Genomic DNA, 16,788 nt, shown 5'->3' on the forward strand with positions numbered 1-16,788 from the left:
TTCGTACAGAATCATACAGACGATCTGGTTCAACTCTGAACTGATCATACTGAACAATGGTAGTTTGTATACATGATAGACAGAGTACAAAATCAGGTCGTACAAGATTATACGAGTACTTTTTAAACTTATTGTACGTACGATGTGCGATCATACAATACGATCATGGCCAGTCAAATTGAAATTATCAAATTTTTGGATGATTTTTCTTGTATTTTATATATAATGTCCTAGATAATTCCTTCTTTGTATTTTCTTTGAGAGCAAGAGTGAGAGTGCTTTGGTAAAGTGTTTGAGAGTGGAAATAGAGAGATCTTACAAGTGGAATTTATGAAGGGTTCATAAGATTGCCAAAGGTGTGAAATCACTTTGTAGGTTTATCAAATCTGTTACCCACTTCTTGAAAGACGCTCGAGAGAAGATCTTTGAATAAGATTTGGTACTCTCCTTACACTTGGAGAGTGTAAAAGGATTATAGTTCTTTGCCGACACCAAGAGGGTGTGAAAGGATGATAATTCTCTACTGATACTTAGAAAGTATGAAAGGTTGACAGCTCTTTGCCAAAACTTAGAGAGTGTAAAAAGATGATAGTACTCTGCTACACTGGGGATTGGTGGAAGAAAGGTTAATTATAAAGGCTTCTCCTTCTTATTATCGGAGCAAAAGGAAAGTCACTTTGGTATAGTGCAATATCTGAAGAGAAAATCTTCAAGGAGTGGATGTAGGTCTTATTGGACCAAACCACTATAAATTTCTATATATATATATATATATATATTTTTACCTCATTTTTAATTTTTTCACTTTTTATTTTGTGGTTGAAAATTTTTTTTTTTGAAAAAACTTTCATTGTGTTAAAATCATAAAATGGTTTTCTACTTTTTATCAAGAGAATTTTAAATTACCAATTTAACCCCCTCTTAGTTAGCATTGGGACAATTATAATAGGTCAAACAAACTATATGGACTTTCATAAGGATCATCTTGGTTGAACTCAACTAAGTAGGCTAAGAAACATGATGAGCCTTAGATTGTGGAATACCATGGGATCTTGATCAAGGGATTATACCCACCTAGTAGATTAGTCTCCACCCTCACCTTCTGGGCATTCTCTTGATCTGGTAATCAAGAATATAAATCAAAACTCTCTAAGAAAATGTAAACTTTGATAAAATAAATGACACTTTAATACATTAAATCCCAAAATATGATATACTTTAGTGCTTTTGGGTAGTTCAAGAATCTTAGTGCTCCATATCATTCATCCTTAGGCCTCTTAGAAGAATTGTTCAAACCGTTCTCCTTGAAATATTAAGATCTCTTATCCTTATTTCAATCTTTAAACTCTCAGTACTTTTCACTACTATATTTTACTATAAGGGCTTGTCTTTATGGGGGACCTGCAACTCCATATTAAAATAAACCCTAACTTATTTTCATAAGATAAAGGAAAAAATCATTGGGAACGTAGATAATTTTTCAAAACCCATCTTTGTACTTGAATACTTTTGTTTAATATCATTTTAATCTTGTAAGGTGATATGATATGATCATTATTATATTTAATAACAAAAAAGGAAAATTTTCAAATCTTGTTATTATCTTCCAAATACTATTTTGGAATTACATTTCTATCTTTCAAGGGGTTATGTTATTCTTCTATTTATATTTTGTTATGAAAGTGAATGATTTTCAAAATCCTATTTTGTGTATGAATCCATTATAGAATATAATTTCTATCTCTCGAGATAGTACACTATTCTCAATGCAGTATTTGATCATAAAAATAACAAGATCCCAAATTTGCATGTTCATTTAGATTTTTTTACATAATATGTTTAGGCTTTCAATGATATAAAGCTTATGATAGCCGACTAGATACATAGTTACATTTTTCAATCAAGTAATAAAGTTATTTAGAAGAGTTTCATGAAAGTTTAAGAATTGTTATGAAACTACTTGAACTATGAAATGACACACAAAGAAGGGGGTCAATTGGTTTTAAAAAAAAACATTTAAATATTTTTTAAATTTAAAACCAATTTTTAAATCATAAAATAAAAAAATAAAAATCTCAATATGGAAGTGATTAACACGAAAAACTTATTTTTTTATTTTCCATTTTGTAATAAAAGCAATCAAAACTTATTTTTATTATTTTAATTTTTTAGATTTTTTCCTTTTTCAACTAAGAGATAAATTTTCAATCAACCACAAACCTCATTAAACAATATTCACCAACACAAACCAAATTATACAATCTAAATATACAACAAGTAACACCTATAAAGTAAAGTATAAAAAATAAAGGAACAAGTACACTGGAATGACTGATGAGTCATCGGGCTACTTCTGAATGAAGAGTAGTCACCCGAATGAAGAGTTATACAATATGTTTAGTTTAAATCAATAATCGAATCAAATATGATGAACCAACTTTCATCCAAAGAGTCCTCAGTTAAGTCATAAAGAATGATCGTATGATCGTACTGTATGATCTAAACCTTATCAAGTGGCTCCTTGGGCAAGTCACACATTACAATCTATGATCGTACAATATGATATGTAATTATTTTAGATCAATTTTTATTATTTAGTTTACTTACCTTATTAGGTAAGGATTTAAAAGATTATACATTGTGGAAGGATTCATATGGTAGGAATAGTAAAATTTTAAAAATTTAGATTTGCCTATTTTAGGTAAGTTAGTTTTCGTAGTGGGTTTTTTTTGTTATAGTCGATAAAACAGTATGATATGGTATTCATACTATACGATTAGTTATAATTTAGATTACTTTTTTTATGTAAAATAAATAATTTAATTAATTTTTATTTAAACTTATTGTGCAATATGATTGAGATCATACATAATGATTTAACAAAAAAAAAAAATTAAAACATTTATTTTTCAATCTCCCTAAGTTCATTTACATGGTTGCTAAGGTAGCATACACCTTTTACATATATTGAATAATGAAAAAGTAAAATTATAGACTCTTCAATAAATAGTTTAACTCACACACTCACAATGCATAGACTTTATCTTGAACATTTAAACTTTCTTTGTGTATATTGTTGCATGAAATGTTAGTAGAGCATAAAATAAATATTAAAAATAATATGCATGAATAAGTTGATATATTTTTAATCATGAAGCATATGGTTGGGCTTTTGGATTGTAATAATTTCCCCATTTTTTATGATGGTAACTATTATTGGTTCAAATTATAAGTTAGTTTAAATTCCACATAAATTCTCCCCCTTACTATATGATCTCTTTAAAAAACATGGAGAATCTTGTAAAGTTTTTCTTTTAATTATTTTAATAACATGAAATAAATTATAAAAAAAATATACTAGAAACAAAAATAAACTATAATAATGGGAAAAATAATCCACCCAATAACTTCCTAAAAAAAATACATCTAATAACTTTCTAGTCCCCCTTTGATATCACCAAAAAGGAGATAAATGGAGTGACATAAAAAAAAAGCAATGCTACAAAAAAAAAAAAAAAAAAAAATACTATTCTCAACTGCACCAAGGGTGAAAGTGATTTTGATTCTCAGCCGCACCAAGGGTGAAAGTGATTTTGAGATGGCTTCTCTAACTTGATAATAGGGATAAAAGAGAGTCACTATAATGTTTAGTGCAATACTCAAAGAAGAAGGTTCCAAGGAGTAGATGTAGTTCAAGTTAACAAAGCCACTAGAAATTTATATTCTATTTTTTCTTTTATTTTCTACTCTTTACAATAGTTTTATTACTTATTGTATGCTTACTTTATGTAATTTGGTTTATATTGATGATTATTATGGTTCAATGAATTTATTTGTTGGTTGCAAAAGAAAAAAAGTAGGAAAATAAAATTAATAAAAATAAGGGTCAATTACTCCTAACAAAATAAAAAATAAAAAATATATATATATTTTTTCTTAATTTCTTCAACGTTAAAAAATTATATTAATTTTAAGTTTGAGAAATTGGTTTTAAAATCAATAAAGATTTTTTAAAACAATTTCTAAAACATGTATTCACCACCATCTTGGTGTGTCATTAAGTAATTCAAGTGTTTTCACAACCATCCTTTGAATTCTTATGCCGATCCTATGAGGAAGTTTTCTACTAAATTGAAATTAAATTATTACTTCCTAATATAAATGTATGAGAAATTTACTGAACAAAATTTTTTTTTTTTTTTTTTTTTTTTTACTTAATGATAACTCACAAGATAAAACATAACATTGTAAATAAAGTGTTTTGGACTTAGACAACATAATTATTTTAATGAGATTCCATTTTTTCAGGTGGATCAAAGCTTATGCATCCCTAGATCTTTGTTTATCATGTAAGGATGAGAAGTGAGGTTTATGGCCTTTTTATAATTATAGTTTCTCCATATAACCTCAAAGGTTCAACATCCTTATTTGATTAAAAAAAGTTATTATTGAGTTTAAAAAAAAAATTATCTTTGGGAGAATTTAATTCCTAGAATTTTTAATTTTGAAATCAAGCATGTAATTATGAATGGTATATCACCTCGAGAGGTGACCATATCATTCCATAATGGGTTCAAATTACAAAACTTTGAATTTATCTTGATTATCATAGCCCAACTCAGGAGAAACAACATATGATATAGAAAAATCAAAATGATATTCAATCGAGTGTTTGACTATATTAATTCAGATAAGAGATCATTAATTTCATAATAAAATTCATAATAATAGAATGATATATCTTCCCGAAGAAAAAAGATATCATTTACTGTCAATTATTTAAAAATGAGGATAGTGATTATTAGGTTTAATTTTTATAAATCTCGTACATGCGAAAGCCCTCAAAGTTAATGCATAATAAGAAACTAAAAATTCCTATGAATACTCTCAATTAAAATAGCGGTAAAAATTTTATTTTTAGAATTTCATGGTTTGATATCAAAGGATGAGAGGATTAAAAATTTATAGGGAATGAAACAAAGATGAGCATTTATTTCTGGAAGTCAAAGGAGAAAAGGTAGGATGTGCTTTGGGATTTTGAAATATTTCAAAAGCATCCCAGCCTATCATAAGTATTTGGCCTAAATTGAAATTTAAAGATATTTAAGTTTCAAATTTTCAATTTTATTAGAAGATTGAAACTAGATTCCCGAAGTTTATGGTCATATACCCTGAGCATGCCTCAAAGCCTAAGTCTAAATTGGGTACTGAAAATTAGTATTAATAACCTAGCTAATGCAATTTAGGAATTGGACTTACCCTGTCCTAGATTGGGGAGCGAACTAACCACTTATGTGCTTTAAAGCCAGGAGTCCGGACATTTATGAAAGAGTGATTGGGCATTGAATTAAGTTAAGTTTGAGGAATTATAGCTAACATCTTGAGGATATCCTAATTGGCCCCTTGACTTATATTAAGTAGTATGATGCTTAAAGTAAAATTTGATTAAAATTTTAAACTTTTTTTAAAAAATTTGTATCTAATACAATGGATGCTAGTTGACTTTATAAATGTTTAAAATTAAAATGAAGCATTTTTAAAATTAGGCTTATAAAATAGATTTGATCCTAAAAATTGTATAACATCCCCTTAATAGCAATGCACCCTAATAGGTCAGGTGGCCTACTAGTACTCGCACGTGGAGAGGTGTCTAACAAGGTAGAGAAAATTTTAATAGAAATGCATGAGGCACTACCGGCGGTCCTAGACTTACTTCTTAAAGTGAAAGATTTTTTATACAACAACAACAACAACAACATCAAGCCTTTATCCCACTACGTGGGGTCGGCTACATGAATCCTTTTTCTCCATTGTGTCCTATTAAAAGCCAAAAGTGAAAGATTTTTTATGTTAGCAAAAAATTTTAATTTGTTTAAGTAGAAGAAATTTTAATTGTACCCTCACGAGCCTCCTATTGGGTTAATGGCTAAACTAAATTGACATGTAAAATTGCAAAAAAGTACTAAAATCATGCAATCATAATCACAAAATAGTAACATCAATCAATAATCAAATGAATTAAATTAATATTCAAATTGAAAGTTTATGTGGCATGTGCCACTTAATATTACAACTAGAATTACAGAAGTTAAAATGGTCGTCTACCACTAGCAATAAGCCCGAATTTATAATCCTATGAATAAAGTGATTTTGAGAATGTTTCTTTACATTCTTCACTTCTTCGGCCTTTTGCGGGCTACTTGGATTGTCTAATCCTGATGTATAAATGAAAAGAAATTCCCCCTCAAAAAGGGTGTTATCTTTTCTCTTTGGATATTTTGAAGTTATCCTAATTTGGAAAATTAAATGGAGAGGGACATTCCTCAAAGGGATGTCCTTTTCTCTTTAAATTCTAAATTGGATGTTATCCAATCTCAAATTATCACTTTTAAATTACAACACTTAACTTGAATTAAATACATTAAATATTCAAAAATTAAACGACTATGGATCACTTGTAGGGTTATCCTAAATAACCAACATTTAAATGATATCAAATAATTAATATAATGAAATTTAAAATGCTCAAACCAAGCACACTTAGTCATGCTCTTTTTCATTTAAAAAGGGTACTTAGTGCAGTGAGCATATTTAGCAATTTAATATTTATGATTTTTTCCTCCTTTTATTTTTAATTACTTTGTATGAGTATGGCCACCTGCATAAGATTGTATTACAATTTAAATCGTCTCTATCGTAGGGATAATCTATCTCACAATCAATCACATCACATAGTGTAAAAATTAAATAAATAATCATTTAATCTAAACTAGCGACCAGCATACAATAAAACTAACAAAGACCCTAACAAAACAAAAAACTAAACACTCGCCTAGTTTAAGACTATATTTAGTTAACCTAGAAAACCATATAAAGTGTGTGAGGTAGGCTGAGTGGGTTGGAAATATCCTATATAGGGCAATTGGTTATAGTTGCTTGGTTTTCTGGATGGTTGAAAAGTTTAATGGATATTTTAATTAAAGTTTAAATATTAATGATTTCAAATTAATTTTAAAGTGCAATTTTGAATTTTAAATGGCTACAACCTTTATTTCTCATCAAGGTTGTGAAGTTTATTTTACCTTCCTTGGGGCTATGTTAAAGCCTCGTAGGCCTGGGTTACTCAGTGGTAACAAATATAATTAAATGATTTTATTTGATTAAGTTTTAATGGTTGATTAATTTTTAGTTAAGATTAATTGGTTATTGATTTTAAGGTTTAAATTAATTGAAATTGCCATTAACTAGTTAGTAGTATTGTTCTATAAGCTCGAGGAACAAGGCCTCCTTATGACACGTAGCCTAGTAGCTTTAGGTTGTCCAACCTAAAAACCTAGTTCATGTAATTGGATTAAGAATTTTAAGCATTGTTGAATCATTAATAATCAATTTATATTTAGATTTTACACTCCATTGAATTCATTAATGGCATTATTTCATAGGATCAAAGACCAGGCCTCCTTAGGACAGATAGCCCTGTAAGCCCATGGTAGTCCATCCTAAAAACTTCATCTTTCAAGAGGTTGTTGTGTATTAAAGGAATGGTTGAATGATTTTGTTAATCAAATAAATGATTTCTAAAATTTTGATTGATTATTGAATTTTTGAAATTTTCTCTATTATTTTAAGCATTAATTAAAGGGCTTATAATATAACTTTTAGATTAAAGTTAACTTCTAAAAAATTGATATTTTTTTATAAATAATAGGACTTAAGATGAGTAATTAGACTCTAAGTTTATAGGATTTATATTTTTGCACAATTAGTTATGAAATTTTTGCAATATTGACTTAAATTTTGACTAAATATTGACCGAATTGTTGACTTTTTTATTTTGGATAATTTCTAATAGTTTGATATTTTAATAAATATTAGACCTCAAATGAAATCTGATTCCTTTTAGTTTGCTCAATTTGGAATTTTTAGAATATCCTAAGGTAGGTAGTGTCGCTATGTTTAAGTGTTTTGAATTTCTTCCCTATAGGAAATATGTTTGAGTCTTATGTTTTATCTATATTCTCCAAGATAAGGTCCTTAATTATTGTCCTTAGTGTCACTAGATTATGTGGTTTTGAAAAATTATAGTCACTAACTCATAGACATAAATATAATCAGCCACACCATGCAATGACAGATGCCTAATGCTCTATGGAATGATTATGATGGAATAATTAAGTCGTATGTCACATAACTACCCATGGACTTACAAATTCATCTACATGGGAAACACATATATTAAACTAGAAATAAGATCATTTCAGGATATAAGGGATATCCTCAAATAGATTTACATCCAATTTAAGAACATGCTTGTATTGATTTTGAAAGTAATACACAAAATCCATAGACCAACAAGGAGCATTTGTTCCCAAAATAAATAAAATCATATCTTAAATTTAATCTTTAGTGAATGGTGTCCTTCCACTAATTCTATAGAACCCTAACATGCTTTAATTGGATTTGAATTTAATTTGTTATGAATTTTCAAAAATTCAAATCAAAATATGATCAAAATTTATGTAAATTCATAAACTAATTAAAATTTCATGATACTAGTGAGAGAAACAAGGGATGTTAGTCAGAGAAACTAATGAGAGAAGCTCTGGTTTTTTGAATTTCTGGTAAGGCGGGACGTCGTTTTGGTGGCGGGTTTGGCCGTGTCTCTGGTAACTCGTCGGCTCGAGGGGACGGCGATGGATCATCGACATATCATTCCTCCCGATACTTGGAAAAATTATAGGAATGGACTTCTGTTTCGATTCTTGATTCTACAGAGGTTTTTAATGGAAGATCCAAGATTTTTGATGGATTTAATAAGAACTTTAAAGGTTTTGTTAATAAGCCTTTGGTGATTAATGAGGGGGGTTTATTGAATAAAAAGGATACCATTATCCATGTTTCTGGCAAGGGGAAAGATGTGATTGAAGATGGTGTCCTAAAGCAGCAGGTGGATGTCTCACCTTATTTTACAGGCGGGAAGGAAATTTTGCAAGATTGCGATTTTGTTGCTTCATCCTCGGTAGTATTAAAGATCAATTCTGATGTTGATCGTAATAAGATTTCTTCAATATCTTCTCCTATTATTAAGAATTCGGTTGAATTTTTGAACGATGATTCAAAGGCTATGAAGAATGTGACTGCAGATTTGTCTCTGTGTAAGAGGGCAGGGTCACCTGAGGAGGTTCCAGTTGTGGCTGTTGCTGGGCCGGTAGACGCTGTTAAGGGGCAGAAGCAGAATGTGTGGTCACAATCAGCTTGGAGGAAACAACCATATGTGAATGTCGACAACCTGGATCTGGGAGATTTTTTAACTGAAGACGGGAGAATGGTGGTTCTCAATGCTGATAAAGAAATGGAGAATGTAAAAAGACTGGAAAGGGCTATAGTGGTGAAAATTTTTGGAGATGAGATTCCTTTTCATGTGGTGAGTATGGAGCTGAGGAGGAAATGGGAAAAGTATGGTAAATTCCATATTACAGGTTTGGGTCTTGGATGGATTTTGTGCTCGTTTGAGGATGATAAAGCTGTGAGCTGTGTTCTTTCGGGTGGTCCTTGGTGGATCAAAGGTCAGATAATTGGTTTGGATAAATGGTCAGTGAATTTCAATCCCTTGTCTCTCAAAGGTATATCTTCACCTGTTTGGATTCGGATGCCCAACTTACCTCTCCAGTGCTGGGATGAGATAAATATATGCAGAATTACTTCGTTAATTGGTAAACCTTATCTTCTAGATGGGAACATGACCCAGTGGAGCAGGAGGGAATTTGCACGGGTATGTATTCGAATTCCGCTGGATATGAGGCTTCCACAGGGAGTTTGGGTGAAAGGATCTGCGGGGAATTTCTTTCAAAAAGTGGAATACGAAGGTATTTCAAAAATCTGCACTGAATGTGGTAGAATTGGTCACTCTTTAAATGAGTGTGAAGAGGGAAAACAAAAGGTGGAGATTTGTTCCAAGGTTGTTCAGCCAGAGGAAATAATTGTTGATTAGACAAGGCATTTGAGGGATGTGAGTGCACAGAATGCATTGGAGAGAGTCAGTAATAACCCCTGGATTAAGGTTCAACGTGGGAAGAAGAATAGGGTGAAGATGGCTTACAATAGAAGGTTGACTAATAGAAATAATTATATCAATATGAAGAGAATTTTTGTTCCTAAGGTTAGCATTTCAGATCCAGAGAAGTTAAGGAATGTGGAAGCTACCAATTCAGGTACCAATCATATTGATGATATGGGTAACTCGAGAATTACTGAAGAGATTGTGAATGAAGTTTGCAAAACGGATGTCCATCAAGTGGGAAATATTCCAGTTACTGAAGGTATGCTGGGCAAGGGTACAGAGGATTCAACTGCAGTGGAAATTGATAACATATTCAAAATGCTGGCTGAGTTAGATGATTCTAATGACTGCAATGGTGCTGAAGAGGGGGGATTTTTATATCCAGGCAATGAGATGGAGATGATTAAAATTGATTCTTATGTTAAAGAGGATTCTGGAATGTCTCAGGAAATTGGAGTAGAGCTGTTAGTCCCCCACCGTTCTAAGAGAGGAAGCCAGTCTTTGGAGAAGAAAGCTAAGTTGATTAAAGAACTCAAATCCCTTGGATCAGGGAATATTATTCCTCATCATAGGAAGATGGAAGGTGGTAAAATTAAAAAGGTTGGGGGGCCTTCTCCCATCTTTAAATAATGTCTTCTTTTCTTTTTTGGAATTGTAGAGGAGCCAAGAAGGTTGTGGCTACTCTATATCTTAAGGAGGTTATCAAATATTTTGGAGTGCTATTTGTGGGGTTATTGGAAACGAAAATTAATGTAGTGGAGAATTGTATTATGTTGAAGTCTGTGGGAATGAAGTGGGATTTTTTTTAGGTTCCTGCAGTTGGGCTTTCGGGTGGTCTGCTGGTTTTGTGGAGGAAAGATTTAGCTAGTTTTTCGGTGATGGAAGCTTCATCTCAGATGATATTGGGAAAGCTTGATGTAACAGGAAAGGAAGCTGGTTGATTGCTTCAGTTTATGGAAGCAATGATGTATAAACTAGAAGAAATCTTTGGATGGATTTAGAGAAACATTGCTCAGGTAACCTTCCTTTTATTGTAGGGGGTGATTTCAATTGTGTACTTTCTCAAGCTGAAAAGAGAGGTGGGAAAAAATTTATTTTGAATCAAGGTTCCAAAGATTTCAATAATTTCATGATTAGAAATGATCTGCATGAAGTTAAGTCGATGGGACCAAGGTTTACTTGGTGTAATAATAAAAATGGTAGAGCTCGTATTCTGGAAAAGTTAGACAGATGCCTTATCAACACCATTGCTTTAGATTGCATTTATATTGCTCTAGTGAAACACTTATCTCGTGTGGCTTCAGATCACTGTCCGATTTTGTTGGAGGTTTTTAATCCTTTGGAGCATATCAAGAGTATAATCAGATATGAAGAAGTATGGGCTTCTTATTATGGCGCTTCTGCTTTAGTGAAAAGTGTTTGGAGGAGGAATTGTAAAGGGGATCCGACATCAGTTCTTAATTTGAAGTTCAAGAGGACTTTAAAAGCTCTGTTTTATTGGAGCAAGGCAAAGTACAAAGATTTGAATGCTTTAAGAGATAAACTCAAGGATGAGATATTGGAAATCCAGATGGAAGAATATGAAGGGGAGATCTCTATTGAAAGGTTGCAGATTTTAAGATTTAAAATCAATTAACTTAATATTACTTTGGCTAGGATTAATACTTGGTGGAGGCAAAGAGCCAAAGCTAGATGGATGGATGAAGGGAATTGTAATACCTCTTTTTTTCATGCATTTGCAAATGCTAGGAGGAGTTCGAACTGGATTAGCCATATCAAAACAGGGAGTGGTAAAATTTCGGAGGAGGAAGCTGTGATTCTTGATACTTTCTCTAAATTTTTCAAACGGAAGTGGCAATTCATAGACTGCATTTTAGAAGGGTGGCCGGGACCTTCTAGTGTAATCAGTTTGGAAGACTAGAAGATGCTGGATGCTGATTTCTTACAGGAAGAGTTTCAGGAGGTTGTTGAGAGTTCTAAGAGGACTATTTCTCCAGGTCTAGATGGGATTTCTTTCTCCTTCATCAAAGACTTTTGGCATCTAATCAAAGGTGATACTTGGCTTGCTGTTGAATTGTTAATGAATTCGGGTATTATAAATGAGTCTTGGAAGGAAACAATGATTGTTTTGATCCCCAAGATTAAAAGTCCACAAGAACCTATTCACTATAGACCCATTAGTCTTTGTTTAACTATTTACAAGCTTATTGCAAAGATGCTCCTTAATAGAATGGAGAGAGTTATACATAAAATCATCTCAACGGATCAGGCAGCTTTTGTGAGAGGGCGTTCTCTATCTGATCATGTGTTGTTGGCTCAGGAGGTGTTTAATAAATTCAGGTGGTCCAAAGCTAGAAGTGGAATGTTTGCTATCAAGCTTGACATGGAACAAGCTTCTGATAGTATGGGATGGCAAATGTTAAGGCAAGCTCTTACTCAGTTTAATTTCCCTTCTAAGTTTTTGGAACTTGTTTTGCAATGTGTTCTCAATCCCAAATTTTGTATTCTAATCAATGGGAAAAGAACTGGATGGATAGAAGGCAAATGTGGTTTCAGGCAGGGATGTCCTTTGTCGCCGGTTTTATTCATTTTGTGTTCTCAAATATTATCTGATGCTTTGATTTCTAGAAGGAGTGGTATGGGAATCTCTGTTTCTCCTTTGGCTCCTAGAGTATCTCATTTACTCTATGCAGATGATATTTTAATCTTTGCGGAAGCAAAACTCAATACCTTAACTCTTTATTCACTTGGTTGAAATGATCGAGTGAGTATTAAGCTCATCTATATTTGTTAAGATGAAATGGAAAGGTAGATATAGAGAATGTCTAGGTTGAGAGAGCAAGAAAGAGTCCCAGGGAGGCATTCCTCACCACTTTACTTCTCTAATGCCCTATTGTATTAAGGCAGGCGTCAGACCCTGACTCTTTATTCACTTGATTGAAATGATCAAGTGATTATTAAGCCCTTCTATATTTACTAAACTAAAATGGCAAGGTAGATATAGAGAATTACCCGGTTAATAGAGCCCACCAGAGTCCATAGAAGGCATTCCTCACCACCTTTTACTTCTCTGATGTCGTGCTGTGATTCAGCAGGCATCAGATCCCGACTCTTTATTCACTCAATCGAAAAGATCAAGTGAGTATTGATCCCATCTATGTTAGCCAAGCTGAAATGGTAAGAAAGATGTAGAGAATTACCTGGTTGAGAGAGCCTAACAGAGCCCCTGGAAGGCATTGCTCACCACCCCTTTCACTTGCTACCTTGTTATTTAAATATGGTTAGGAAGGTAGTTGGTTTGCTTTACTACTTTACTTTTTGATTCTCTCCTAAGCTCTGCCCTTGCTATAGAGAAAGGCCAGGAGAGGATCCCACGACCTATTCACCCTTCGGTGATCTTTTACTTTACTACTTTGACTCTTTATTCACTTGTGTGAAATGATCAAGTGTGTATTGAGCCCCTCTGCATTTTCTCGGTCGATCCAATCATGTAGATGTAAAAAATTATTAGGTTGAGAGAGCCTGACAAAGCCACTCGGAGGCATTCCTCACTGCCCCTTTCACCTTTTATCCTACTATTTTGATAAAGTCAAGCAGATAATTAGCTTAATTTACTACCTTACTCTTTGACTCTCTCCTAAGCTCTTCCCTTGCTATAGGGAAAGGCTAGGAGAGGATCCCATTACTTGTTCACATTTCGATGATATTTTACTTTACTACTTTGACCCATTATTCACTTGTGTGAAATGATCAAGTGAGTATTGATCCCTTCTGCATTTGCTAGGCCAATCTGGTTAGGTAGATGTAGAAAATTACCAGGTTGAGAGAACCCGATAGAGCCACTCGGAGGCATTCTTCACATCCCCTTTCACCTTCTATCCTACTGTTTCAATAAAGTTAGGCAGATAATTGGCTTAATTTACTACCTTACTCTTTGGCTCTCTTCTAGGCTCTGCCCTTGCTATAGGGTAAGAATGGGAGAGAATCCCACTACTTATTCACCATTCGGTGATCTTTTACTCTTTATTATTGCTCTTTGCTCTCTCCTCGGCTCATCCCTTTTTATAGGGTAAGGCCAGGAGAAGAGTCCCCCTACTTTTCCACATTATTCGTATCCTCTTACCTGTGTTCTTGACACTACTTTTCTTGTCACATCAGTGAACACCAACACGAGCAGTTCACTAGTTTGTTCGTCGCTCCTTTTGAGGGTCTGTTTGTTAACCCAATTTTTCTCCAAAACGCTTGGGTCAAAGGGTTGACCTAATTTGACCCAAGTCTCCCGTACTTGATTTAAAAATCCTTCCAGAGCTTCTCAAACTAAGTTTTATCCTAGGCTCAAACCCTTCACCCATTGGACTTCTTTGACTAGGTTGACCAAGCCAACCCTTGACTTTGTCAACCCAAGTCTCTTTTTTGTCAAATCTATCCATTTAAGTCAATTTTAACCGTGTTAATGCATTGATTCCATGGCTACTGCTCCCTTGGTCCAAGGCCCAGCCATATGAGCCTTGTTCCACTCCTAATCATCGCTAGGGATAATCTTGATCGTTAATCATAAGCTTAGGAGTATAAATAGATGTTTTAGGGTTTGTATTTAGGATCTTTTTCAAAAGTTCTCTCTCCCTAAGCTCCCTCTTCCCCAAACCTTTTCATGGGGGAAATCTTCCCATCGCTCCCTATTTTCCCCAAGTCGAACCTGACGCCAAACTCTTGCAAGCGGCGAGATCGACAAACTGATATCAAATCCATTCTAAGGCTATTTCCCATCAATCCAAGGAGAATTAAAGCTTGGTTTCAACTAGGGAATTATATGAGGATAATCTACAAGCTCAACCGTATCAAGATCCTAAAGATCCAACATTTAGATATCTTACAAACACTTAACCTAAGTCACAACACTTAGATCTAAATAACTTTTTATATATAGTTTTTTAGAACACAATTTTTCCTCCCCATGAATACTCTTCATGTCTAGTATCTATGTTTAAAATTTCATTGAAATCCATCTAGCCAATCCATCAAATGAGGAAAAAATTTTATTTGTGGTTCGGGTTACGTCTCGCTGGTGCAACGAACGATCCAAGCCATTGATCTTATAATCAACGATGCGCATTTTGTCGATCCACAATTCTTTCTGACCGTGTGGATTGATATGCAGTTAAGATCCATTGTTCATCCAAATCTCAGCTGTCCGTATCAAAACTACGGATATCTAACGATTCTCTACGGCTGCTTACATTGTTAAGCAGGGTCACATTGGTGGCAAACATTGTCATGGTCATTTTAGTAATGATTTTCGGTGGCACAATAATTGCACCTCCACACAATCATTATCGCAGACTACAAAGCCAACTTAAGCACCATGTGTCATCAGAGCCGCCAAATCTGTTTTAATTTATTTTAATTAGTTTTAAATGCATTTTTAAACTCTTAAGCTTTGAAAAATTATTAAAAAAAAAATTACTAACCAAAATATTACATTTTTTATATCAAAATTTTTATTTTTTTCTTCTCTTCAGCATAAAATTAAAATTAATTTTAAATATTTAAATTTATTTAATTAGTCATATTTAAGAGTATTTAATTGAATATTTAATTCTATATAATATTAAATAATTTTAAAATTTAATATATATGCTTTTTTTTAAATCTATTTTAAACTATTAAATAATTATCTATATTGAATTAAAATTAAAATCATTTATGATGTATTTAGCATTATTTAAATAGTTTTATTAATTTAAATTGCTGAATTTCTTTTCAAACAAATGTAATGTATGAATACTTATATATATATATATATATATATATATATATATTTATTTATTTATATATATGTGTGTGTGTGTGTATTTTAAATTATCTTAAAATTACCTATATGGATAAACCTAAAAGTTTGGGAGATCCATTTCTTGGAATTTTAAACATTGATCATGTTTATGAATAGAATTTTTGGGGGAGGTTGATTAGTTGGTGGGTGAGTCATAATCATCCACTAATCACATCAATAAGCATATTTATTTTCTGTCTTATAATCTTTGCATGAGTATGACGCACGAGCACTTAGTATAGGTCCTTTTAGATCTTAGGAATTGGTGTACTTTATTTAGTTGCATTTCCCTGCTTGTTATGTGAGGATTAGTCCAAAACTCAATTTAAATCCCATTTAACGTAGGAACATCCTAAGGATAATAATTAAGGACCCGTCTAGCGAACTTAGAAAAATTTTAGGGGCTAGAATAGGTCTCTGATTGACATGAAACTCTCAACACTTAAACTTAGTGATATTCTAAGCCTTCCAAAATTTTCTAGGAAATTGTTTAGTTGCTTTTAGACCCATTAATTAACAAACTCTAATTTACCTGTTAATTAGGCCCCAATAAATTCAAAAAAATCTAATAAACTCATTTTAACTCAAAAAATTATCCATAATACCTTAAACTCTTTAGAATATATCTCTTAACTTTAGATAATTAAGGCCCCTTAATTGAACTTTCATATGATCCTCAATTTAACCATAATTAAAAATCCCTTTTTGCCTTAATTAAATTATTAAAAATTCTAAATTTTCTCCAAACACTTGGGAAAATCCTCTTAGGTCATTTCTAAACTTTTGGGGTGATTCCAATTAATTTGGAATTCATTTGGATCAAAACGTTTAAAGCACCCCTAATTAATCAATTTTAATAATTTGATATTTGGACAAAACTTCTGAAATTCATAACTTT

This window comes from Dendrobium catenatum, unplaced genomic scaffold (genome assembly GCF_001605985.2).
Source record: "Dendrobium catenatum unplaced genomic scaffold, ASM160598v2 fragScaff_scaffold_4, whole genome shotgun sequence".
Lineage (NCBI taxonomy): Eukaryota > Viridiplantae > Streptophyta > Magnoliopsida > Asparagales > Orchidaceae > Dendrobium > Dendrobium catenatum.